This window comes from Festucalex cinctus, chromosome 5, assembly GCF_051991245.1.
Source record: "Festucalex cinctus isolate MCC-2025b chromosome 5, RoL_Fcin_1.0, whole genome shotgun sequence".
Taxonomy (NCBI): domain Eukaryota; kingdom Metazoa; phylum Chordata; class Actinopteri; order Syngnathiformes; family Syngnathidae; genus Festucalex; species Festucalex cinctus.
In genome coordinates, this window is record NC_135415.1 from 4,984,442 (window position 1) to 5,011,455 (window position 27,014).

Consider the following 27,014-nt stretch of genomic DNA (forward strand, 5'->3'; position numbering starts at 1 on the left):
TGTTTCAAACAATTAGCTAATCAGCAAGCTTACATGAAGCCTGATAACGACCCTCAGGTGTGTTGCCGAGAGAGACATGGAAAACATGCTGGACAGGGGTACTCGGAGACCGGGGCTGAGAAACAGGGTTCTGTCGGATTAAGGTCCTTTGCATCTCATTATTTGCCATAATTGTTTGGTTTTAAGAGCAAAGGACATAAGGAAAGGACATAAGCAAAAGGACATAAGCTGCTCTGTGTAGTGTTTAGCTACAACAACAAAAGCACATGAACAGAACTCAGTCGTTTAGGAGTTTCCAACAGTCCTGATATAACCATAATCAACAATGTTGGAAACAAGTTTTATTTCACCTTGTGACTTCATTGATCTATACAAACATTAATTCCATCCATCCATTTTCTTGACCGCTTATTCCTCACAAGGGTCGCTGGAGCCTATCTCAGCTGGCTCTGGGCAGGAGGCGGGGTACAACCTAGACTGGTTGCCAGCCAATCGCAGGGCACACAAACATGATTTATTCTTACTTAATTCTAACGAGCCACAAAGCAGGCAATAATGTACTTGTCAAGAACTTTAGCAAACTAGCAATCATTCGTCTGACACAGAAGGGTAGCAGAAAACAAATGGTTGAAAAAGTGTGAGGGAAAAAAATCCGTCAAAGGCAATGCTGTCCACCAGGCAACGCCTGGCCAATTGAGCCAACAGCGGAGTCTTTCACTGCCATAAGCTCACATTTATTTACATTCAGGTATAGTCCAGAAGCCTTACCCCGGGTTTTCACCGGTTGCGGTTGCGGTGCGGTTGCGGTGCGGTCCGGCGACGCAAGCAATTAGATTCCATTCATTCGAATGGTGCAGTTTACACCGCTTGCGGGTGCGTTGCGTGTCGACTGCGGAAGGCCTGCGGCGTGCCGCAAGCCTTCCGCAAGGATAGACCTATTTTCTATTTTTGCCGGACGCCGCAGCGGTAGGCCTCCGGCAAATGGCAAGCTAGCACAAAACACATCGAGCGGGACAGGAAGACTGAGGCAGTTTCAAAATAAATTTCCGGTTACCTTTCAGAATAAAACACTCGCCAGCTCCTATTTCGCAAGTTTTTCAGCAAAACGTGACGTGGGCGTCGCTGGGCCATGTGCTCATTCACGGTTTAGACACCAGCGAACATGGACGAGGAGAGGTTTATATTGGAGGTGGAAAACCACAAAATAATATATGACACGGCACATCCTTTTTATAAGGACTGTAATGTATTGTGAGTTTGATGTTCGCGATTGCTTGTTGTGCCCGTCTCGCTTGCCGTACTGAGCGGCAGCCGGACGCGGAAGACAGAAATAAAGAGTGGACCCGCACTGACCCGACTCTCGTTATTAATATACTTTACAAGGACAACCAAAAAAAGGATGCTGCATGGAATCTCATAGCAGAAGAAGAAGAAAAGGTTAAATCAAAAGAAGTCCACCTCTCTTTCTGCTTCTCTGTTGAGCACAGACATTCTGTATGTTTGTCGTTGTGAAATGCCACATGATCGCGCGCGCGCGGTCCCGCGAGACACGTTGGGAAGTGGGCGGCGACGGAGCTGCCGGACCCCAGCTGTGCGGAGCCGGTGTGGATTGACAAAAAAATTGACCCGTCCGGAGCACGCAGTCAAGACGCACCGCACCGCAACCGCACCGCAACCGCATCCAGTGAAAACCCGGGGTCAGAGAACACCTTTATGATATTCAGAGCAGACGCAATCTGGTTAGAATCCTCAAGAAAAAGAGTAGTATCATCGGCTAATTGACTAATAACTATTTCTCGTTCTGCAATTTTAATACCTCTCAAAGTGCTTGACTTAATATGGTTGGCTAAAAGTTGCGTAACAAGGAGGAAGAGGTAAGGAGAAATCGGACATCCTTGTCGAATTCCCCGTTTAATGTCAAAACGGGGAGTGGTACCAGCACTCAATTTAATAGAGCTATTATTATTAGCATACAGAGTACGAATAGCTTTATGGAAAAAATAACCAAAACCAAATTTTTCTAAAGATTTAAATATAAACTCATGTTCGACCGAATCAAATGCTTTATAAAAATCCAGAAACAAAATATAGCTATTATCATTAATAAATTCAGAATCATCTAAAATATCTAATACCAGCCTAATATTATTAGCAATATGCCTATTATTCATAAACCCGGACTGAGACTCATCTATAATATCATTCAAAACTAATTTAAGTCGTTTGACAAGAGCAATCGCTAATATTTTATAATCGTTATTCAAAAGACAAATTGGACGCCAGTTATCAAGAAAAAGCATATCTTTTTTTGGTTTCGGAATAAGCGTAATCAGACCTTGGGTTAACGTAGGAGGGAGCGATCCATCATTTATACTTTCTGTAAACACTTTTAACAAAAAGGGGCTCAACTGTTCAGCAAATATTTGATAAAATTCTGAAATTATTCCATCGACCCCAGGAGACTTATTTAGTTTAAGACTTTTGATGGAATCCGTAATTTCAAGAAGAGTCAAAGGAGCTTCACACATCTCTCTATCAGTAATATCAATTCTATTCACCTCAATCGAGTGTAAAAAGTCAGACGCACTCCTCTCACAATACTGAGAGGTATACAACTTACTATAAAAATTAGAACAGTATGTAGAAATCCGTCTAGGATCATCACAAAGATCATTGTTAATTTGAAGTTGTCGGATAGTGTTATTTTGAGAGTGTAACTTTTCTAATTTAAAAAAGTATGCCGAATTCCTCTCTCCCTCTTCCATCCACCTTTTCCTCGATCTAATAAAAGCTCCTTTTGCTCTAAGCATATATAAGTTGTCAAGCTTGCTTTGGTTTTCTCTAAGTGTTTCTTTTTCAATAATAGACAGACATTCAGGTGACTTCTGAGTAAGCGATGTTATTATAGAAATAATCTCCTCTTCCTCTGCTCTTCTCCACTTAATTAAGGTAGAGCTGTATTTTCTTACAAATTTAGCAACCTCAAATTTCAAAAGTTCCCACTTAATACTATATTTGTTATCAGTTTGGGCCTCGTTCCAGTATTTCTGAATCAGTCTTTTAATCTCGCCTCTCACCTCATCATAATCCAAAATAGCACTGTTCATCTTCCAATATGAGGGAACATGGCGAGCAGAAGAAAATAAAGAAATACAGACTTGTACAGCTTTATGATCAGTCAAAGGAGTGGCCAGAATTTGTGTTTTTGTGTTGTAGTGTTCTCTCTAAGACTACTGGACACCAACCAGTAGTCAATCCTAGACTGTAAAGTAGACCATGTAGTAGTAGTAGTAGTATTTGTTAGACCATGTAAATACTCTCTCAGTTGGGAATTTCTCTCTCCAAATATCAATTAAGTCAAATCTTTGCATAAATAGCTTCAAATAACAATCCAAGTTTTTGTTTTGCCTTGGTGGCCAACGATCTAAAAAACTATCAAGAGTAGCATTAAAATCACCACCAATTAAAAGTAGAGTATTTGGGAATTTATGTAACCACACCAGAAGTTTTTGCTCAATTGTACAAAAAAAAATTATTGTTTTCCTCTCTGGCATTGTAACCATAAACATTGACAATCATTAAGATAATGTTATTAAAGTCAATAACTTGACATATATAATGACCATTATCATCAATTTCCGAGTGAAGAATGTTACCTGTGAAGTTATTTTTCAGAGTGCCAACCCCTGCTGAGTGTTCCGACCCATGTGACAGCCATATGTTGTTTCCCCATTGTGACCTCCAAAAGTTGTGCTCGTTTGCAGTGGAGTGAGTTTCTTGAAAAAAGAAAAAGTCAGCTTTACATTGCTTAGCATACAAAAACAAGGCTTTGCGCTTCCCATGATCTCTTAGACCCCTGGCATTTAAAGAAACAAAAGATAAAGACAGTTTAACACAAAAATGAACAACTATATACTAGACAATTAAGTCGCAAGTAACTTAACACTATTAGAATAGCACCAAGAACTGTACCATTAACAATCAAAAACATGTGAAATTCAACACCACAAAAAAACATCAATATTTCAAACCCCATCCACTATCAAATGTATAATGACGACTTCCAAACAACGAACAAAAGAAACCCAACCCATCTGGAATATCGTTGCCTATTACTCATCAAATGAACTTGCCCCCATTAGAGTTTATAGAATCAAAAACAAAATCCCAATGTCCAAAGAGTGTCAAAGTGGGGGGAAAATTTCCCTGTTTTCGATAAACCCACGACCACCAACAAAGTAAGCAGCTTTCCCTTCCTTGCGAGCAGCTTCTATCAGTGGCCACATTTTCTTCCGGTTTTCTCTGTCGATCTTGCAAAGGTCCTCGGCGAATCGCAGGCCGTTGTCGCGAAGGTATCGGGAATCCTTCGCAGCCTTCCACAACGCCATCCTATGAACCCGAGATGAAAACTGGATAATCACGCTTCTGGGCCTCGAAGAATCCTTGGAGCCAAGGCGATGGACGGTGTCAATCACTTCTGGCAGACGCTTTTTATCCTCGGGCAAGACAGCCTGGCAGATTTTGATCACTTCCATTCGGACCTGCTGATTCTCTATGGATTCAGATATGCCATTGATTCGCAGATTCCCGCGCCGAGTATGTCTTTCCATGTCAACGACTCTCCTTTCCAAACTGTCAGCACGTTTCTTTTCTTCTTGGTAGAGCTGCTCAACCTTAGCAACTTTCCCTTTCATTGAGTTAACTTCCTCGCCGATGGAGTGGATCTTTTTCTGCATATCCGTAATTACAGCTTTGTTTTCTTGAATTAGTGCCTCAAGTTTATCGGACCTATTGTTAATCAGCAGTGCAAGTGAGGTAATGGTGTTCGGAGCAACAGTAGAGTCACTAAATTCACTGCCAACATCGTCACGTTTGCCTCTTTTACCAGGAGGTGACTTACTTGGGGTAATTGGATTCTCTTCAAACTCGCCTTCATCCAACACCTTGAGAGCCAAGTCTTCTTTAAACGCATAATCGTGGCAACTGTCCATAAGGATATTACGGTTAGCTTTAGCCGCTTTAGCCGAAACTTCTTCGCTGCAGGATGTCAAGGCCTTCTCGTTCCCACAACGCGTTTTCCTCTTCTCATTGCCCAAGCTCGGCATTTTACTCATCGTTTCACACATAAACAAGCTGAGTCGACTTTCTAACGTTCTATCTTACCAGGGGCAGATGGTCTATAACATTTCACCATACAGAAATAGCGTTGGTAACAGAGCTCGGCAAAACACGTCCTCTCACGGCGCCATCTTGGCCCTCCCCTGGAAGACAGTTTTTTGACCGTTGTCGTAGTCACACCCGTCACCATGGGCGGGCCATAGGGGTCCGTGCCCGCCCACCAAGATGATTGTGCCCGCCCATTTGAGGCATGGATCTCTAAAATGGTTCTCTTTTTTTATTATTATATTTTTCCATTCATTCGGTTTAGCACTCTTATATCCGAGTGTCAGTAAACGCAACACAGGTCTCGCGGTGTCGAAGGTATGTTACGTTTGTGTTGGCTGCTTCAGTTCATTGCTTCTAATGCTCGCCACTGGCCTAATTTGTTCTTGTTTTTGGCGTCGGCTACGGCCAACGGTGTCCGTTTGTACAAGTAACGTTTTCTGGCGGCATTCTTGCAAGATGTCACAATATGAAGAAATAGTGGTATGGTTTTGTTTGATTGATAGCCTTATAGTCTTGTCTGCAACAGCATCACAGTCTTACTGAAAATGATGTTAGGTATGCCTTACGCTGACTTATACGCATACGCGACAAATATGTCAATGTTGGCATGCAATGCAAGAGTCTTGTACATTTTGTACAAGTGAAGCTGCAAGTTTCTGAGGACGCTGGCGCACAAGACAAGTGAGGAGGGACATACTACAAACTACTTTCATGTCGGCAACTAAAGAGTCACTTGGGGAAAAAAAAAAACTACGGGACCCACATATCGTTTTGGCATCTACAATGAGGTAGGATTTTGCTTTCCTTTTTTCTTTTTAATTCGGCTGCAGACACCGTTCAAACAGGTGGCCCGTTCGATGCAATATGTCAGCACATCCGCCCTATTGGATGTGGCAATTGTATTTGCTATTACATCGGCAAAAATAGTAAGATTGACTTTAAATGGGATAATATAATCAAAGGTAATAATAATTCCTTATTAATCCAATGAGTTGTGGCTTGATGATACATCTCCAAGGAGAACCAGAAGGAGGCATCTTTACAAATAGCTTCACTTTGCCTCATCCAATATGGCAGCAGCGTCAACGTATTCACGACACCACTGCAGTCTACTTTATGTGTGTATTCTGTAAATGCGGTCTATGATAATACTGTCAGCGCGCGCCATTCAATGGGTAGATGCACGACAGTGCTACATAAATTTATCCAAATATATTGGGCAAGTTAATGCTGTCAGTATGGTATTCATAATAATTGGGCCCGCCCATGCATTTCATGTGCCCCCCTTAAGCCCGGGCTCTGGTGACGGGTCTGGTCGTAGTCGTTGTGGATGTACATGGAAAGGTTCGTGTGGTGTTTTGGAACATTGGAATTTATTGGCATTAAGTTGTGTTTGACCACACAACGCAAGATTTTTGGATTTTTTCTACTGAGATAAAGACACTCGTCCAAAGGGTTGTAGCCATTTCACCCCAACACAAATATTGTGTCTTATAGGAAAGAGACTCTATATTATTATATAAGGGGCACAAACTCGGAAGCACAAGTATTTTGACGCAGCCCACACGTCGCAAACCAAACCGAAAACAAAACGATGTGCAAAAACAGTCCCGCCTCTTCCGTGGCATATACCCCATTTACAGGGCCGGCCCTACATGATTTGGTACCCTAGGCGAAAATGTACATGGTAGCCCCCCCCAATCCCATAAAAAAAAAAAACACACACAAAAAAAATATATAGATATATTATATTTAATAGCACACCACACAATAAATACCAAATTCCACAAACAAATAAAAATAAGAAAAATAACAGAAGTACAATGCAATGCAACTTTTTATTGCAATTTTTGCAAAATGACAGTATTTAAAACCTCAAAATGTTTTCACTATGTACATTAATAATTGTGTAAGATACAAAAAATAGTAAATGTATCAATATACAAACTTTGATATATCGTAAAACTTTGGCAATAAGGTGATTCACAGATAATGTGAATAGTGTGCAACTTAGGAACTTAGGAACATAACGGCAAATAGTTAAAATAGTGCACGCCGGGACCTCCTTGCAGCAAAGGCATCAATTGGTGCGTCAAAGGATAGCTGCCTGGATACTTCTTGATTGATGCTGATAAGTGCCAGTCTAGTTAGCCGTTCTTGAGACATGGTAGACCTTAAATAGTTTTTTATTAGTTTAAGCTTGGAAAAGCATCTCTCAGCTGATGCTACAGTCACTGGTATGGTAGCGGCCACTCTGAGTGCTACCCACATGTTGGGATAGATTTCTCTAAGTTTTTTCTCCTCTAGAAAAACTAAAAGTTCCATGCTTGACATATTGGATTTTGGCCAGGAAGGAAATGACTGCATCTCTGCTAAGAGGTTTTTTGTTTTGTTTAGTTTTTTTAATTTATTAGAGTACATATTGCACAAATAAGTAGACCCCGAGAAAAAGGCTTGTTAATTCCAGGCCTAGCAGACATGTTGCTACCCATAACAGTCATGGAGCTCATAGAAAATACTAGATGTAGTCGTTTTGGTTGTGGGTTGCTTTTTTTTTTTTTTGCATTAGTTAATTTGATTAAATTGAAGATTTTGTAATCTATGCATCCTATTACAACCTTACTTTCATGTTGTGAGTCAAGTGCGTATTCTACAGAAAACATTTTGTCAATATTTTGGAAATTGTTCTTATGTTTATTGAGATATTGAACATCCATCCATCCATCCATCCATTTTCTTGACCGCTTATTCCTCACAAGGGTCGTGGGGAGATATTGAACAAAATCTTAAAATTTTTCAAAGGGGGTATACTCATATATGCTGAGCACTGTACATGATGCAGCAATAGCTGATATAACTGAAATAATCACCTGGATCTAGAAGATCGAGCTTTGTGTCACTCAAAGTACTGCTGATTGGTGCTTGACTGGCTGTTGCTTCAGCTGTACATTAAACAAAATACATCACTTCAAATTATTTTGGTGTTAAAGCAGGGAAAACAAATCCATTTGCATTATGATAGAATACAATGTCAGAAATTATGGCTGTTTGTATTAAATGCACCATCGATGCACTTACATTCAGTAGCCTTTGGTGAAGATGACACTGAAGGATTGTTTACCACAGCTTCTGCAGGTGCTTGTTGTGGCTGCAAATATTTTCTCAGCGCATCTAGTAAAAAAAAAAAAAATGCATTTACTATATCGATGTTTACATTAAACCAGCACATAATTCTTATTTTCAATAAATTAATAAATTAATGTGGTTATGTGAAACAATGACTTGTGCAAATCCATTTGCAGGTATCTGGACTTACTGGCTGTTTTAGTTTAAACTCAGCAAGCGTTGCCCCACTCTTGTGTGCAAAGTAGCTACTAGCATGGATGTAATGGTGCAGTAAACAAGTTACAAGCAAGCTAAGAAGCTAACGCTATTTTCGTGTTTATTTTATAAACAATGATGATTGACTGACATACATACCTCTACCCTGGGCCCGTTTTTCCTCCTCCTCCTTTCGCCGCTTTCTTAATGCAGCACTTGAAGGCTTGGACCTTTTCATTGTTGTCGATGTCAATGTATAAACAACACAAGTGTGCCAACCATCTATCTATCTTTCTAAAGTGCTGCCACTACACTCCGAGATGATATACGACCCCTCCCCCTACCTTTCATTCATTGTAAGCGGCAGCAGCGGGTCAGGTTCAGGGCGCCAGGACAGCAGGTCGTGAACTCACAGTCATTTATTTGAAATAGAAGTAATAAAAAAAAAGGAACTCAATAAAATATATTTGCTATATAACATTTTATGCTAGAAACCACGAGAGGAGGGGAGGGCTTTTTATGTTTGTGTTTTTTAAATTTTATTTTTTTTCCTTTCTGCAATTTGGCGCCCCCTCCACAAGATGGCGCCCTAGGCGACCGCCTAGCTCGCCTGTAACCCTGCCCATTTAATTACACACCCTTCATCTTCAAATGACATACTATCACAGATTGCGCATTGGCACAATTTTGTACATGACTGCTCATTCAGTTTTTAGGTGCAACTCTCCTTAACATAGTTTTTGTAGTGGTTGTGCTCTCAGGGTGTGTGTTTTGTTTTTTCCACTAGCCTCTGATTGAGGGATGGGGCGTGTCCTCAGGGCGCTAGTCATTTTGGTGCCCTAAGCATACCGCACACCCCATCACCCCTCCCCTGGTAGAAATGAACAATATCTGAGTATTTGTCAGTTTTGCTTTATTAAACAAAATAACTTGTAAGTAGGGCTGGGTTTGAAATATCGATATATCTCTATCATATCGATACACCTTTTCATATCCCAATATTGATACATAAAACCATGTATCAATATATCGACCCCCCATTTTTGTCAATTTATTTACACAGCCTGTGCTGTGGTTGTAATTTATTTAAATTATTATTTATTGTTTTTATAAGGCCATGTTAAATGAAACAGATTAATGTAACTGCAATGGATTCAATTCCTAATGTAAATATTCATATTCTTAATAATGCATTAAATTAGAGCAAGAAGTTTCTACTCTTTGCAGCATTGGTACTTTTGACCGTCTAAAATATGTGCTGCATGAATTTCTCAACTGAATCGAAAATTGTTGTGAATCATGAATTGAATCGGGCCCTTGTGAATCGAATTAAAACGATTCTGGAAATCTGAATCGATACCCAGCCCTACTTCTAAGTGTCAATATTGAAGTTTAAAAAATGTTCACAAAAATAAGTGATAAATAATAAGTCTTTATAAAACTAACAATGACACCAAATGCTCAAATAAATAAAGCTAAATGAATTAAAATAAAACTCAATGCCACTACTATTAACAAATAAACATCTGGAAATAAACAAAGTGCAAGCAAGTTAGTAGAGGCCCTACAGAGGCACATGTCTACATTTCTGGGCTGCAAAGTCGGCTATCAGGTCATCATATGACAGCTTTTGTGCAATTTCCGCATTTATGTTAGGGTATGAAATGCTCCTTGAACATATTGAAGCATTGATCCTGTATTCAGAAATACAAGACAATATTCAGGGATTCTACAATGAAATATGGTTTTGAACCAACCATGGTACAAACATTTTCTAAATTGATTAGGATAATGGTATTGTGCAGGCCTATATTTAAAACAGGTACATGAAAATTTTAATAATCTACCTTTTTAGAGAAGGACTGATAGGGCACTATGTAAAAATTCTGGACATAATGTTAAAATTATGAATATGAAATGAGGAAATCTACTTAGCCTTAAGATGATTATTATTATTATTTTCAAATTACACTTTTACCAGTACATGCCGCTCTTGGCCGTTCCATATGAAACAATATTGTCTCATCACATTCCATTTAACATACCGTATAATGAACGTGCTGGTCACAACCATTCCACTGCGGCGGTTTGGAGTTTTTTTTTGTTTTTTTTTTTTGCTAACTGTGGTCATGTAAACGTAGCTGCTACAAAATAAACAAATTGTCATTGTCATACCTGCAAGTGACGCGCGAGCATCATCTCATTGTTTTTTCTTTTCCGCCCCCAATTCTTGATGCCTTTTTGATGACATGTCCAGATATCCAAGAATCAAGCCTTCATAAGGACTGTGACTGCCGACACTCCTCGTCGGAGTATTGACCTTGCTATGCCTTCGCCTTGAGCATTATTCTGATCTTGTGTAAATTTGTTGAATCGATAGCCTCGTCTCTTGTTTCCAGTTAGTTTCATGAGTCCTTTTGATTCATAGTTTTTTGTTGTTTCCTCAGCTTTTAGCTTGAGTTTGTTATCCTCGCGTTTGAGCCTTTTCTGCTCTGTAATTTTGTTTCCTCAGCTTTACGCTTGAGAGTTTGATATTCACGTGTTTTCTATGTCACCTTTAGTTCTCCGCTTTTGTACAGCGTGTTTTGTGTTTTGGTTTTGTTTATTAGCGTAGCGCGGTTTTGTAACCCTCGGGTATATTTTGTTACCACCTTACCTTGCAGCTTTGGCAAGCGTCTTTTGTTAACTGTTTTTCTCCTGGCTTTGTCCAGTGCTTTTTGTTCTAATCCTTGTCAAATAAATTGTTAAATTGTCGCTCTGTGTTCTGCATTTTTTGGGATCCGTCTCCCGGTTCCACCGGAACCCCTGACAGTTTTTATTCCATATTGTGTGTTGATAATTATTTTAATTTTGCACAAGGGAGCAACAAAATCTCATTCGTATCTTAATGTTAAAATGACAATATAAGCTATTCTATTTTATTTTATCCATCCATCCATACATCTTCTCAGGGGCAGGAACAGACTTATGGCTGCTTCTGTGGACCGCAGCCTGATAGTTGGAAAACTAAATGTGCATATATGAGGAGTCTATGTGAAATAAAAGTGCTTTTCTCCCCTTCTTTTCTGAGCTCATTTTATGTTTGGATGTTGGTGAAGTGCATGTAGCAACCTGTGTGATGGCTGGAAGTGCAGCAGGTTCCTAAAATGTAACTTCTACATATAACTTATAAAGGGACAATGCTTGAACATACATAGAGTACTGTATAGTCAAAGCTAATTTTCAGTTTCAGTCTCTGGGCAAACATAAGCCACATAACATGTAGAATGACAACAAACTTTTGTTTTTAAGGTAAAGCAAAGCCTCTTCTGCACTTGTACCAATGCATCTGTCCACAGAATTGATTAATTTCTCCCATCCTGCATACAGGAGTCCATTTCTGTGTACTTGGCAAGAAAACAGTTTCAACAAATGTGGGCGTGTAATTGTCTAGCTCATTTTTGTGACATTATACAGAATATTAGGTAAAAAATTGTTTACCTTGTTTATTCAAGAAGTAAAAAAACAGCACACTGGAGATCAAATGTGGGAGATCCATCATATTATGTCCAAAGTTTGCAATAAGACATTTTCGAGAAACTTAAATTTTAAAAAGAAGGGTTGACTTTTCAAAAGAAGTGACAATAACGCAGCAATGCCGTGATTACTCTGCCGTAAATGAAAGAAGAACAAACGTGATGCTCCTCCGTTGCCATTCGTTCCTTGAAGTACAAAATGCATCTTGGGATATATTCACAGCCAAGCCTTCACCAAGCAACAACGGATGCATCCTTGGTTTAAGCTAGCAAAAAAGAACGACATCCGGGAATTCTGTGTGGTCTTGAATTTTGCGTACTTTCGATTGGAACAGCACTTGTGCCAGCATTGATGACGTCTCACGAAACCACAAGGACGTAAGTAAGGTTTTTAACCTACGTATGTTGTACAAACACATTTTGAAACATCAAAATAGTACAAATTCATTGAAAGATAGTCACGTGATATAACTGCGATGAATTACGGAAATACAACAGCGAGATATGCGGGCTTGGGAAGTGCGTTCTTGAGACCAGGGTGACCAAGACCCAGCTTGTTACGTCACAAGAACGTACTCTGTGTTCTTGATATTGAGAAACGGCCGTTGTCTTGTTGAAACACCCAATTCAAGGGCAACATGACCTCTTCAAGTATTTTGATATATACAAACTAATCCATGATCCGCATATGATGCTTGCGCCACCATGCTTCACTGTCTCCAGAGTGGAACTCTCATCTTCAGTCGCATAATCATAGAAAATGCAGAGTAAACATCTTGAGAGACTCCAGCGGCATCTGCCCCTCTCTCCTTGATGTATTGGAATGTGAGAGGCCAGTTTAGAAGTTTGGGATTTATGAACAGTACAATTAGTTCATCCAAAAGGTATGTTCTGTGAATTTTTATGTGGATATTGGTGAGTCGGCAGTTTATGAGATCAGAGTTGGCATTGGTCGGGGTAGATGTTTCAGCAGGAGAAAAAGTTACCCTAGCCGTTACCGCATCATGCTGTTCACTGGTACTAGGAGTGGTTTCACTTGAGGAATATGGTTAGATGACAATGACTGTCAGGAGGAGCTGTGGGGATACTGCCAATCACATGATCCTCTGCATCACTTACGAAGATAGAGACAGTCTCATATCGATGGAACGCCAAAGGTTCAGCTTCACGGGCCTTGTTTTACATTAACCCCCCATGTACAAGAAGACCCTTTTACCCCCCACAAGTATTTTTTCTCCTAGGGGATGGAGGGTATCCGTGTCTCCAGCAGCCAGCGTCCATTATGACCGCATGATACCATCTGCCTGTAGGTAAGTGTGCGTGCGTGCACAGATGTTTCTCATTAAGTGGGAAGACAGCTCAATGAACAAATTCAAATGCAAACGTCTCATTTCAGGATCCATATTCAAGGTAAGCCCGTTGCTCTTCTTCAGAGTTTTTAACAGCAGAGTAAAATTAATTGTGTTTGTCATTATTACTTCTAGTTAGAACGCCTTGTCTGACACAACCTGTCAAAGTTGCTGGACCGACATTACTTGTATGGCCAGCCTGCTTAGCTTGGATCATTGCATGTTAGCTGTGTAGCATTTAGTTCAGTCAAACTCAATTATTTATCCAATTGGTTGTAGCCAATTCAGTGTGTGATGCATTTGTGTGTGTTATGTCCGTGTGAGTATTGCTGAGGTCTTGGGTTGCAAGGGTTACCTGCACACCTGTCTGTTGTAAAGTAATCAACCAATCATAGGAAGACACAGGTGTGCACAGTTAGACTTTTTGAGCAAGGAAACCACAGAGGGAAGCCACAGAGTTGGGTGACGGTCAGAATGTGTTGTTTTTTGTTTTTTTTTGTTTTTTTTTTCATGAGCTGTACGTGTTTTTCCCATTTGACACCTGCCGTTTTGTTGGTGTTTGTTAACGCATTTTTCAACTGACAAATTAAATTGTTAAAATACACTTTTATGACGAACTTGTTTTTTTGCACTGCAAAACACATACGAAATGTCTTCAAAACCCAAAGCGTTATTTTAGCAGTGGATTGCCGCTACACCAATCAAAGTGCTAAAGTCGCTGGATATTACACAAACGAGACTAAATGAATTTATAGAACACCAAGACAGATCTGCTTGAATTGCATTATGTGAGTTAACTGTGAATGTCGTTTTGTTGGTATAGATTTGCTGAAGTGGCAGATGGGGACAGAGGCATCAGAGATGAGTACACCTGCGGTTATGCCGAAGTGGCACCAGCCCTAATATGACGCAGACCGCATTGGCGCACAACAGACGTTCGTCAGACTGAGGAGGAGGCTTAAGTTTTAAATAAATTTGCTGACATTTAATGGTTTCCGTTGTCATTATTCATTAAAAAATAATAATAATTTGAAATCTAGCCATGTTTTTATTGGTCAGCCTATTTCTCCTGTCTGTAAATAAAGCAGGGCCTCTGAATATAGGTGTATTTGAAGCATTAATAGTGTCGCCCAGATAGCAAAAGATGTTAAATCAATGTTGAGAAGGTTGATTTAACATTGATTCAACATTGATCCAACATCCTTTAAATGGGTCACGGTTGAAAATGAAGAAGAACGAACTTTAATTAAACATTGTTCCAATATTAATAATAAGGAAAAGCCAAATTGGTTAAAGTTATTGAGGGTTTAAGTGGCAGCTGGCCATGCAGCTTGAATCAGTGAAGTGCTATAAGCCACGCACTCTTGGTGAAAAATTGACATTACAGTTCAGTTTATTCAGGGTATTTTATTGATGTTAGAGAAATGTAAATGGCCATAGAAGGAGAAATCAGGGAAGGAACGTAAATGATGTTAAAACATGATCCGTCGTTGGTTGCTTAGCAAAATGGAGAGAAAAAAAAAAATCTACCATGGAACTTTGTTGGTCATAAATAATCGTTCAATTTAATTACACACCCTAAGGTTTGTATTTTAACCATTTTAGTAGCATATAAATGAACTATAAATAATGTTAAATGAACAACTTGTTTTAGTCATCTTCAAATGACCTATTGACACAGATTGAATTTGTGCCAATGCACATACAATTTGCAGGTGCATCTCCCCTTAACATAGTTTGTTTTCTTCCAAGAACAGTGCACCAGCTTGAGTATTGCCTCTGGAGCTGGGGGGAGTGATCATCCTGGCCATTCACTCCACAACGCAGAAGACCTGTCCTGGACTACAAATACTGCAGCAGTGGTGAAGAAGGCCCAGCAATTAGGGGTGGGACAAAAAACCGATTCGACCGAACCATCGGTCGTCAAGGGGAGCTAAACGACCGTATCGGTAGCAGACTTGTCAACCGATACAAACTCCGCCGGGAATCCTTAGATACATTGCTTGTAAAGCTGTGGACCGGATATCGCGTTGTTGTGAATCGGTTGCGAGTGAGGCTTTATGGTTTTCATAACAATAGCAAGAGTTCTGCGCCGTGCTCTACTTGTTTTGTTTACATTTCAGTAGCATCACTATTCAAGCTACTTCCCTGTTTACAGAGAGCTAGCAAAGTAGCGCTCAGAGACGCTTCATTCCCCGGATGTTGTAAACATAATGCAAAGACGTTACGCACCTTGGGGAGGAGCCTACCGTCGCGAGCACGGCGCGCGCGCGCACAACGAGTGACAACATGCAACAGTTAGCAGAAGCTAACCCATTGCTATCGAGTCCTCTCGGTGCACTTGTATGTCCCGGGCCGGCGTTGGTACTGCGCGCGAGCCAAAAAGAATAACTCCCGTGACGATCCAATGCATGGATTCAAACGAAACAGGTATGCCCTACAGCCAACACACCAGCTAAGCTAAAAGCACACTGCAAGTATCTCATTTCCCAGTTTGTGGCTCCCTGTCAATGTATACAACTAGCATGAGCAGCAGATAGGAGAACTGAGACGTGCCCGTGATTACGTCATCAAACGCAAAATGAACGACAGCCCAAAAAAACAAAACATAAACAGTAGTGATTCTGTGGTCATCATCTTGTCTCAGATTAAAAAAAAAACAAAAAGATGTCATACATTAACCAAAAATGAATATGATGGCAAAAGAAAAACAAATATTGTTAAAAACAAAAATTGTTGATAAAAAGGGAAGGGCACTTTTGGAAATATTTATGGATATATTAAGTGGTTAAAATGTGTTTGATAGATTTATTGTTCCATAAGGTGGCTTCATATTTCTTTTGGCTGGACGGTAGGTTTATTTCATGTCTTAAATTTATGTTTCTGAAATACTTCACAATGTGCACATATTCTGTTTAATTGTGTTGGTGTCTTTTTAAAGGTTAAATATTTATATTTCAAATTGAATTATCAGCCTTTTTTTCCTGATCCTTATTTTGAATTGAAAAAACAAAACAAAAACAATTATAACTCTCAATAATGACTAATAAATATTTAACCTGATACATTTTTCAGTCATATCGCCCAGCCCTTTGTTGCGGTCCATTTAAATAATTGATTCAATATATAAAAATATAGAAGACATTTTTTTTTTTTTTTTTTTTTTTAAACACATTTGTAGATACTGTAAAAATTTGTGGTGTTTTAAGATTAATGTTTACAAGCAACAAATGTCACTATAAGTTTTGAATATTGAAATGAATCGTATCGAATCGAAAATCGTATCGTTCCCAAACTTAATCGAACCGTATCGAACCGTTCTGTTCTGAAAGATAATCGTTTTTCAATCGAATCGCAACCTGTGTATCGAGATACATATCGAATCGGCCTCATGTCAGAGATTCCCACCCCTACCAGCAATGACTCCACTTCCTGAGGCTTCTCACGAGGGAGAACCTCAACACCCCTTTTACCACTCCTGCGTAGAGTCTGCTGACCTACAGCTACGCCATCACAGTGTGGTATCTGTGCTGAGGCAGAGAGGAAGGTGTTGCAAAGTGCAGGGTTTTTGCACTGAGTGGTTTTGGCACTGAAATTTTCGTTTCACATGTTACAATAGGCGCTTTCACACCAAAAAGCCCATGAACTTTGAGTTCATGGTAGAGTCAGTTCCGGGTCCGAAGAACTTGTGAGCGGCCCACGAGTTTGCGTTCACACAGCATGAAAGCGGGCAGGGTAGCTTATTCAAATGAGACTGATGACGTATGTCAGGGGAGGAAAAAAACAGCACTACCCCACCTGTCCAGCAAGTGGTGGTACCAGTAAAACTGAATGACAAACAAGCAGGGTGACGTTGGAAAACGCGACCTTTGACCCGCCATCGCCATTTGTTGTGATACAAGGCACCATGATGGAGCATTATCATCTTTTTCTCTTCCTTGTCATGTTGTACAAAGTTGCGGTTGCAACTATTAGAACGTCAAAGGAAAGGTTGATGACAACCCTTAGGACCTGCCGTACCTCAGCAAGACGAGAAATGGGCAGAACTCGCTCACGCCTCGTGGAAAGACGGTCAAACCTGCAAACACGAAGACACTTACTCCTGCAAGCGCGAAAACTGCTGCAAGCACGAAGACGTGCACTGGTAAGGCTTAAACACACAATTATACGGAATTTATTTCACATTGGTAATTTGTAACATAATGTGATTAAAGTGAAGCGTGTTTCCGCGCGTCGGTCTTGTTTGTGGATATCTTGCCGTGACGTGCGCTTTCATGAACTCGGCAATCGCTGGAAACTAGTGTTTCCAGCCTAGTTACCGTGCAATTCACGGCAAAATAGGGCTTGATGGCGATTTGCTGTTTACGCTAAATGTACGCTTCGTAATTCATATTGTTGGAGCTGGATGTATTTAGTCTGTCCACGTGTTGTTTTTTGCTTTAAAAAAATAAAATAAAAAATTGACCGATCCAAAGTGTTGAAATGGCTTGCTTTCTTTGACAATGCACAAATGATAGGACAGACGTGCCGGGATTTAGGGAAAAGTTATGATTTTGGAAGTGTTAGATTGCCACCTCAAACTAGTGGTTTATCATAGGGCCACACATTAGGTGCATATTCCGCTATTTTAAGATATTCTGGTATCATGTCAATCACGAGGTTGTTGCACAAAAGTAATTAACTTAGCATTCATTAATTTGTTGTGTTTCTGTTTCAGATTTGCCACTTCTACCGGTCTGGGTGTGTTCCGCGCAGGGTGTGGAAGAACATCAGAACCTCTGACTAGTGGGACGCTGTAGTTTCAACCTACGATGATGGCAAATGGATGAAAGACTTTCGTGTTTCCAAGGACACATTCGAGTTCCTCTGTTACCGTTTTGGACTCGACCTGGAGAAGAGTGACACCAACTATCGTCTTTGTGTTCCACGGGAAAGAGAATTGCTGTAGCTCTGTAGAAACTTGCCACCAATAATGAGTATTGGAGCATCTCACATTTGTTTGGCATTGGCATTTCTACAGTGTGCTATTTGTATGCATAACTTCTGCACTGCGGTCGAGAAGGTGCTTTTGGCAGAGGTCATACGGTTGCCCTGCAAAAACAAATTAGAAGACATGGCAGCACATTTTCAGACAAAATGGGGGCTGCCACAGTATGTGGGTACGATAGATGGATCCCACATTCCCATTATTCGACTAGAAGAGTACCACACTGAATACTTTAACCGCAAAGGCTGGCACTCTATCATCCTGCAGGCTGTGGTGGATGCAAAGGGGATATTTTGGAATGTTTTTGTTGGTGCTGCTGGGAGCCTGCATGATGCTAGAGTGCTCCGCTTGTCTGGGCTATGGGATCTGGTGGACAGAGATTTGCTACACCCTCAAGAAACAAAAAACATACATGGACACAACGTTGGGTATTACCTGCTCAGTGATGCTGCCTATCCACTTAAGAGCTGGCTGCTGAAGCCGTTCAATGACAACGGCAGGCTGACCGTGCAGCAGTTAATTTACAACAACAAGACAAGCAGAGCCCGAATCACCGTGGAACACGCATTTGGTAGATTAAAGGGCAGGTGGCGATGTTTGTTAAATCACAATGACTGTCAACTGGACAAAGTAAAGTCTATGGTCATAACTTGTTGTGTTTCACACAATTTGTGTGAACAGAACGGGGATGATTTTTTGGGAGAATGGGAGGACAGTGCTATTGTCCCGCAGCAGCCTGATGGTACTCAGTCTGCAATAGTGGAAACTGAGGGGGTGCATGCCCGTGCAGCAATTCTGAAGTTTTTAAATACATCATTGTAAAGGAATTGTGTGTTTGCATTACTGTTTTGTTTTTTGTTTTTTTTAAATAAAAAACATTAAAAAGAATTCATTGAGCGTAAGTTTTTATTTGTGTGGGGGGAAAAAAACAGAACAAAAACTGATGAAAACAAAAGTATTTATTACTTTGGCATTTGGCTCATTGTGTCAACAAATCTGTTTAGACTGCCAGGAAGCCCATTTAGAAGTCTCTGTCATGCCTCTGGTTTTGTTCACTCAGCTCACGGTCCAGCTGTTGATCTTCCGTGCGTTCCTGCCGTCCTTGTGCAACCTCATTTCTTCGAGTAACGTCACTCTCGTGGCCTCCCCGTTCTTTTCGTCAAATTCGCGCAGGTAATCCAAAAACAGGTGGTCTCGGTCCCATTTGCGCTTACCTGTAGGGATGTAAATGTACAATGAGTGACAAAAAAAAAGGTGCCCTTAAATTATTATTTATTATTATAAATTATGTGAATATAGGGAGGTCTCCGGTTCGAGTCCAGGCTCGGACCTTCCTGGGTGGAGTTTGCATGTTCTCCCCGTGCCCGCGTGGGTCTTCTCCGGGTACTCCGGTCTCCTCCCACATTCCAAAGACATGCATGGCAGGTTAATTGGGCGCTCCGAATTGTCCCTAGGTGTGCGTGTGAGTGTGGATGGTTGTTCGTCTCTGTGTGCCCTGCGATTGGTTGGCAACCAGTCCAGGGTGTCCCCTGCCTACTGCCCAGAGCCAGCTGAGATAGGCGCCAGCAGCCCCCGCGACCCTTGTGAGGAATAAGCGGTCAAGAAAATGGATGGATGGATGGATGTGAATATAGGTTTAACGTATAATTGGATTTGAACCATTGCAGTAATAGAAGGGCTGGGTATAATACTAATGTCCTTAATCAATGTGACTTTGATTCACAAGAGCTAAATTCCAAATTGATTCCAATATTTTTGATTCAATTCAATAGATTAATATACATCAACTATCACTTCTCAAATATGAAGGATCTGATCAAAAAGGTCACAATCATTAAATTCCAAATGAAATGAAATTATGCAGAGGCAGTATCTGCTGACATGATTTGAGTTTACTTTTGTTCATGGCTGTAGTGTGACTATAATCATTAGCAGGCATAACATAATTTGTTATTCAATAATTGTAACTGGGAAAAATGTGACGAAGGAGGCGGGCCGTCCGTTTTGTGAAGGTAAGAAATTTGACCGTCCGTTTTGTGAAGGTAAGAAATTTGAAACTTCTGACTTTCACAAAAACACCAACATACAAAAATGTATACTGTACACACAAAGAACATTTAGGCATTTACATTCTGTCATGACTTTCTGGGGAAAATATATGTCAAAATAACGCCTTTATGAATCTCAGTCTCCGAAAAGGAAAACGATAGTTATTCATTTTTTTGTGTAAAACCCAGCCTTAACAGAAGTGCTATATTTTAAAGTGTGTGATTTTACTGGACATTTACCTGGACGGGGGAGCAAGTCAGAAGACTCAGGAAGAGCTCTGCTGATTCTGCTCGGAGGCCGCGAATGTTCACTGACTTCATCATTTGAAGCTCTATCAACATCATGTACAACCAATGAGTAACAGTAAATAATTTCGATGAGCTTCAAGTTACATGACTCTGAACTTACTGGAAGTTGACAGAGGGGCGCAGCTTGTGGATGGACCATCCTCGCTTATCCCTTCCGACGCTTCGACTGAAACTGTCTCAAGAGAGTCATGCAATGAGTAAGGGCACAGTACAATGATTAGGTGAGGGTAAAACACACCACTCCCATTATATCCTTCCATTTTTCATTGTTACAGAACAGAATATGCCACACTACATTGCCAAATATGGTGGCATGTACTTGAAGCTTTTTTTAGGCAGCAATACACACTGGCTTATCCAACGAAGTAAAATTAATTGTGAGTGGTGTGTTGCTTTATTAGTTTTGTATGGAGCTTTTGAAGTTACATGAAATGAAATGAAACATACCAGGACTGCTCAGGGAGGCATCAGAAGGTAATGAAGAGCTCAGAGAAGGTCCCGCTGTATGTCAGAGTACATCACAACAAAAGGTCAGTTTAAACTGTTAGACGATATACCCTAAGAGGCAAAAAAATACATTGGGATTGTACTTTGAAAAGTCTTTACATGCTGTAGCCTCGACTTTTAATAAACTTGCAATGAATGCATTTTCATGTAATCTTTATGGCAACGGATATTTCACCGTGACCGTCAACTCCCCTGCCAGCGCGATTCATGGCAATGTAGCATTGGTATCGAGGTGAAGGTCACGGCAAAATATCCATTTCGAGTCATTCTTCTTACGTTTCCGTTTCCCTAGAACTATATACGAGCTGTTAGTCAAAACGCTTTAGTCGCGTTGTATACAGAGCCTTGGCTTAAGGGAAAAAAAACCAAAGTGGTTGTTTTGCTTTTAACCATGCATTTCATGCCTGGTTTCCACACGTCCTTTGCACGAAGCTTTCCAATTTCGTCATCACTGAAAGCAGGGCTATTTCGGCATTAGCTGCCTACAATACTCTTCATTTACTAGGTTAATTGATTTAGGAATGATTTCACAACATTACATAGGTTCGGAGGTGGATGTGTGACTTTGCCAAGCTTAAGCCATGCTACACTAACATGCCACGCTAAAAGCTTAGTGCTAGCGCGGTGTAAAGGCCACTTTGCGACCGCGCAGCGACCTAAACGAATATATAAATACAAAGTGTTTATGAGGCAATTCTGTCTTACCTTGGTGTGTTAGCGAGTCTGTTGGTGACGAATCCTCGCCCACTGCCGTGTCCTCACACATGGCTTCCAGCATGGCGATTGCAGAGTCCTTAGTTTTACCGGTTGTACACCCCATCCGGTGGCCGAGAATGACGTCCAGTCTTTCGTACCATTTATTAATTTTGCGGTCATTTCCGCTGCGGTTGTTGTGGTCCTTGAGTTTTTTATAGTCCTGTTTGAGTTTCTTGAGTTTTTCCATCACCTGCTTTTATGTGTCGAAAATGTTAAGCTCTGCTAGCTTCGCGGTTATCATTTGATAGACTTTATCGTTTCTTGTGGCACTTTCAAAGTGTCGTTGGGTCTCCTCGTCCCCGTAAATGCTCAGGAGAGCCTGCACTTCTTCGTCCGTCCACCTATCGTTTTTTTTAAATCCTTCCATTGCCAAAACGTTTGGAAAAAAAATCGTTGCGCTCTATAGCAGTGTATAGTAAAAAAAAAAAAAAAATGGCGGCTTTACCACGAAAAAACTCACCTAACCAAAACAACCCACCTCCTCGTCCAGTCAACCAATCATGACACACTTCACAACATGCCCCCACCTTGTGTAGTTCAGGGTACACCCAACTACCCTCCTCAGGCCTAGGAACTTAGGTAGTACCGTTTCGACCCCCCCAGACCCGGAACTGTTTTTTGGTGTGAACGCAAACTTTGGACAAACTCCCCCGGAACATAGGGAAGTTCCTTCATAAGTTCCTGCGGTGTGAAAGCGCCAATAAAGATTCTTTTCTATTTCTATTTAGAGAGCATAATGGCAGCAGAGAAGATCATCGGCCGCTCTCCTAAACATCTACCACTTCTGCTGCCTCAGTAGAACTCAGAACATTATTAAGGACTCTGTTCACGCTGGGCACCATCTCTTTGACCTGTTAACTTCGGGCAAGGGTTACAGGTCACTAAAATAAAAAACAAACAGATTCAAAAACAATTTTAATCCAAGAGCTGTTGCAGGACTCAACTCAAACTCATCCTTATTTAAATTACTGCTTTGTTTGTTTGTTTGTTTGTTTTTTTCTTATTGTGCACTTTACACTACTGGGTACTTTATTATCACAATGTTCATGGTTCATCTAACCTTTTCATTTACTTTTTAATCTGTATATACTATTATTTATTATATATTGTGTGTTGATCATCATTTTAATGTTGCACAAGGGAGCAACAAAATCTCGTTCGTATCTTAATGTTATAATGACAATAAATGCTATTCTATTTTATTCTATCTATCCATCCATCTTCTCAGGGGCAGGAACAGGCTTAGATTCAAGGCTGCTTCTGTGGACTGCAGCCTGATAGTTGGAAAAGTGAGTGTGCATACGCAATGTGTCTCTTTGAAATAAAAGTGTCTCCCCCCCCTCCCCCTTCTTCTCTGAGCTCGTTTTATGTTTGGATGTTGGTGAAATGCATGTAGCAGTCTCTAAAATAGTTACTGTTGGTTGGAAGTGCAGCAGGTTCCCGAAATTTAACTTCTACATCTAACTTATAAAGGGACAATGCTTGAACATACATATAGTCAAATTTTCATTTTCAGTCTCTGGGCAAACATAAGCCATCCACATAACATGTAGAATGACAACAAACTTTTGTTTTTAAAGGGACACTTTACTTATTGATCCATTTTTAGCAGCAAAAAGTTGCTACTTTTTCAATAATTAATTTGGTGACGTGATTATTTTTTTATGTACATTTAATAACTTTTAAACCGATGTTAAAATGAATCGAACGCCGGCATGTTTGTTACACGTGACTAAATAACCCGGATGTTTACGTCACTAGTGTGTAAACGCTACACGATGGAAGCGCTATGCAACGCAGCCGTGCATCTAGCGTCAAACCCGGAAGGATTAAACCTTATCGCTTCGAGCCAACACGACAAAATAACCCTACCGAAGGAAAGTCTGCCTTGGATGTGAAAGTTGTGGCGCCAGATGGTCTTTTCGGGCACAAAATAAACTTTAATGAATGAGTGAATCAGGCGGTGGGTGAGTGGTGCTCGTGCGGGAGCTGCAGGAATGGACAATCCGCTAATGAATGTGTGCTGTCTGGAAATAAAAGAAATCGAGGATCGGTTCCTTGCGGACAATCTCAACTGCATCCTAGAACATCAGACATTCAACATGGCAATACTAAATAGACATTCTCAGGATAGCTTTGGTTGCGATGAAAGATGTGAAGAAGAAAAGTCTTGGAGGAGCCAATATCCAACAGGTAAAGTGACACACAGCACGAGCAATGCAAAACGTGTGGAACTGACAAACTATTTCAGGAAAAAGAAAAAAATTGTAAAATTATATGTATCGTCGTTACAGCGCCCAACCTCCCCTAGCTGGTTTTTTTTTTTTCTTTTTTTGCGTAGCGTCCCGATGATGTAAACGAAAGCTTGCAAGAAGGTTGTGTATTAACCGTGTTTATTTATAGACAAAATGAAGTAAGGAAATGCGAGACGCCGTTACCTAGGCTGGTTATCAATGGTTGGGATCCGAACGAAATTAATAGAAATGCAAATGAAACTGGAATGCACCACAGGAAGAACAGCGGGACAGAACACAAATGTAGTACGTCGCACATGCCGATGATAATGACACTAATCCACATTCAATAAATTTTTTGTTAAAATAAGATTATGAACATGGTCAATTTGTGAACTATAAACAACTTACGAGCTAATAAAACATAACGTCCGCGCCTGCTTGTCCTTGCCGGGAGGTCGACAGCACTTAGCAAGCCATTTTCTACGCAAATAGTCTTTTTTTTTTTTTTGGGATAACATACCAGTGTGCTCCTCGCGGGTTTTTCCTTGACGACACCTTGCAAAATTTTGCAATACAGTAAGGCATAAGTGGCGTTTGTGTCTTCCTCGTCGTTCTGTCTGCGTGAACTACTGTTCGCCAAGCGAGTATACACACTTGTTACGTCACCACTTGAGGGCGTTCCAACACGGAAGTACTTCTATGTTGAAAAAAGTTAAATAAATCAATATTGGGGTGTATTCTTCAGCTCTTATGCATGTTTCGTATCTAAACTAACTATTTACTGCCAATCAAGCCATACATGTAAAATTAAAGGTGCCTTCCTTTAAGGTTAAGCAAAAGCCTCTTATGTTACTTATGCCAATGAGTGTCCACAAAAACACAGAATTAATTTCTTCCCTCTTAGAAACAGCATTCCATTTCTGTGTAGTTAGCAAGAAAACAGTTTCAACAAATGTGGATGTGTAATTGTGTAGCTCATTTTTGTGACATTATGTAGACTATTGGGAAATATTTTTAACCTTGTTTGTTCAAGAAAAAAAAAAGCACTGTAGATCAAATGTGGGAGATCTGTCATATTTACTCTGTCCAAAGATCACAATAACAAGACATTGTTAGAGAAGCGTAAAAAAAAAGAAAGGATGACTTCAAAAGAAGTGACAATAAAGGACTATTCCCAGTCAAGTTTAAAGACGAACTTCAATGATGTTGACGCATTTTACCTTTCTGAAAGAGCCTGATGTACAAAAGTGTTATTTTAGCAATAAATGTGTTGTTGTGTGGAGTAATATTATTAGCAACTACGATAGTACTTAAACATTACAAATCATGACTGCGTACAAACCCTGAAAAACAAACCAAGAGCGCATTTCGAAGCGTGTCACTGGACAATAACTACGTCATGCATGTCGGACCCCGAGCATAGCTACCCGCTCAGTTTGCTGGAGCCGGTAACCCACACAAAGTTACCGATCAATACAAAATGTGCAAGAGATAAGAGTGCCAACAAATTTTGCTTCACTTATTGAAAAATGAAGCTGATGTTAACAAAAAATAAAGTCCTCCGTCGTTGGGGATCGTTCAAATGCACAAAATCAGCCCTCGGCCCACCACCTAGACGCGTTTGTGTGCAAGCAACACGGCCCTGTTCATTTTGGACTTAGTTCCTGTGTGCTATAAAAATGAGTATGGCGTTGCATTGCCATAATTTAGATATCACGCCATCTCAGGTTTCATATTCTTTCTTCGAGAAAGAAAGGAAATCCAGCCATTTAATTGCAGAAGTGACTGCAGCGCGACAGCCAACCACCGGTCCATGCATTACAGTGGCATGAATGAAAACCCTGAAAACTGATTCTCCCTAAAATTGATGAGTACATGTGTAAATCCTAGGCAAAAAATATTAGAACGAAACTCGCAATATATGTGATAATATTTATATGGAAGCACCTCCGCACATTCATATAATAATAATAATAATAATGCATTTTCTTACCTGGGATTAGGTGAGGGTTTGTGTTTAAACATTGTAGAATGTCAGGAGACGTTCTTTGGGGGGTGATACTGTCATGGCCTGGATTGCATGCGCCAGAGTCGTGCCAGAGTTCATGACCTGTTATGTGTCTGTTTAGGTACTGATGGAACACGTGTGTTTACAAGACGTGATGTTCGTGATGTCAACCTTTTAATCCTTTAGGTGATGTCTGGTCCTATGTGATGTCGTACTTTAGTCATTTACGAATCATTGTCTGTGGGTGCAGTCTGAGAATTGTGTGTGGTTTGCCAGATTATTGTCCAACTGTCCTGTGTACAGCGTCTCTGAGTTTCTGCCTCTCGATGTGAATAAACGGAGAAAATCTTATTTGTATCTGCATTTGGGATCTAAACCTTTCAGTACACAGCAGATTGTAGGCAGGCCGGGAATGCATATTATTGATAGAAAACCCCACTGAAATGCATTTTCATACTATGGGACCTTTAAATAGAACTTGAAAGAAGTTAAAAAAAAATAGCAATTAAGTATATTGTTAGGGTTTCCGGTAGGACCAGATGACGGAACCCAAAAACGCAGAACACAGACAGACAATACAACAAATTTATTTGACAAGTACTAGAACAAAAAACGCTGGACAAAGCCAGGAGAATACGGTTAACAAAAGACGCTTGCACAAGCTGCAAGGTGAGGTGGGACCAAAAATATACCCGACAGCTACAAAAAACGCACTATGCGAATAAACAAAACCAAAACACGAAACGCACTGTAAAAAGCGGATAACTAAAGGCGACGTGGAAAAAACACGTGGATATCAAACTCTCAAGCG

At 40.4% G+C, this 27,014-nt stretch overlaps 2 long non-coding RNA genes across 2 annotated transcripts; both read right to left on the reverse strand.

Moving 5' to 3' along the window:
* Nucleotides 1–351: 351 nt before the first annotated feature.
* On the reverse strand, nt 352–26,307 carry LOC144019295 (uncharacterized). Its single transcript, XR_013283616.1, has 3 exons — nt 26,189–26,307; nt 3,657–3,776; nt 352–472 (listed from the first exon to the last, which is right to left on the reverse strand). It is a non-coding gene; the product is annotated as an uncharacterized LOC144019295 (long non-coding RNA).
* LOC144019321 (uncharacterized) lies at nt 19,328–24,946 on the reverse strand. The gene is made up of 4 exons (XR_013283626.1): nt 21,143–24,946; nt 20,796–20,867; nt 20,627–20,718; nt 19,328–19,552 (listed from the first exon to the last, which is right to left on the reverse strand). It is a non-coding gene; the product is annotated as an uncharacterized LOC144019321 (long non-coding RNA).
* Nucleotides 26,308–27,014: the final 707 nt, after the last annotated feature.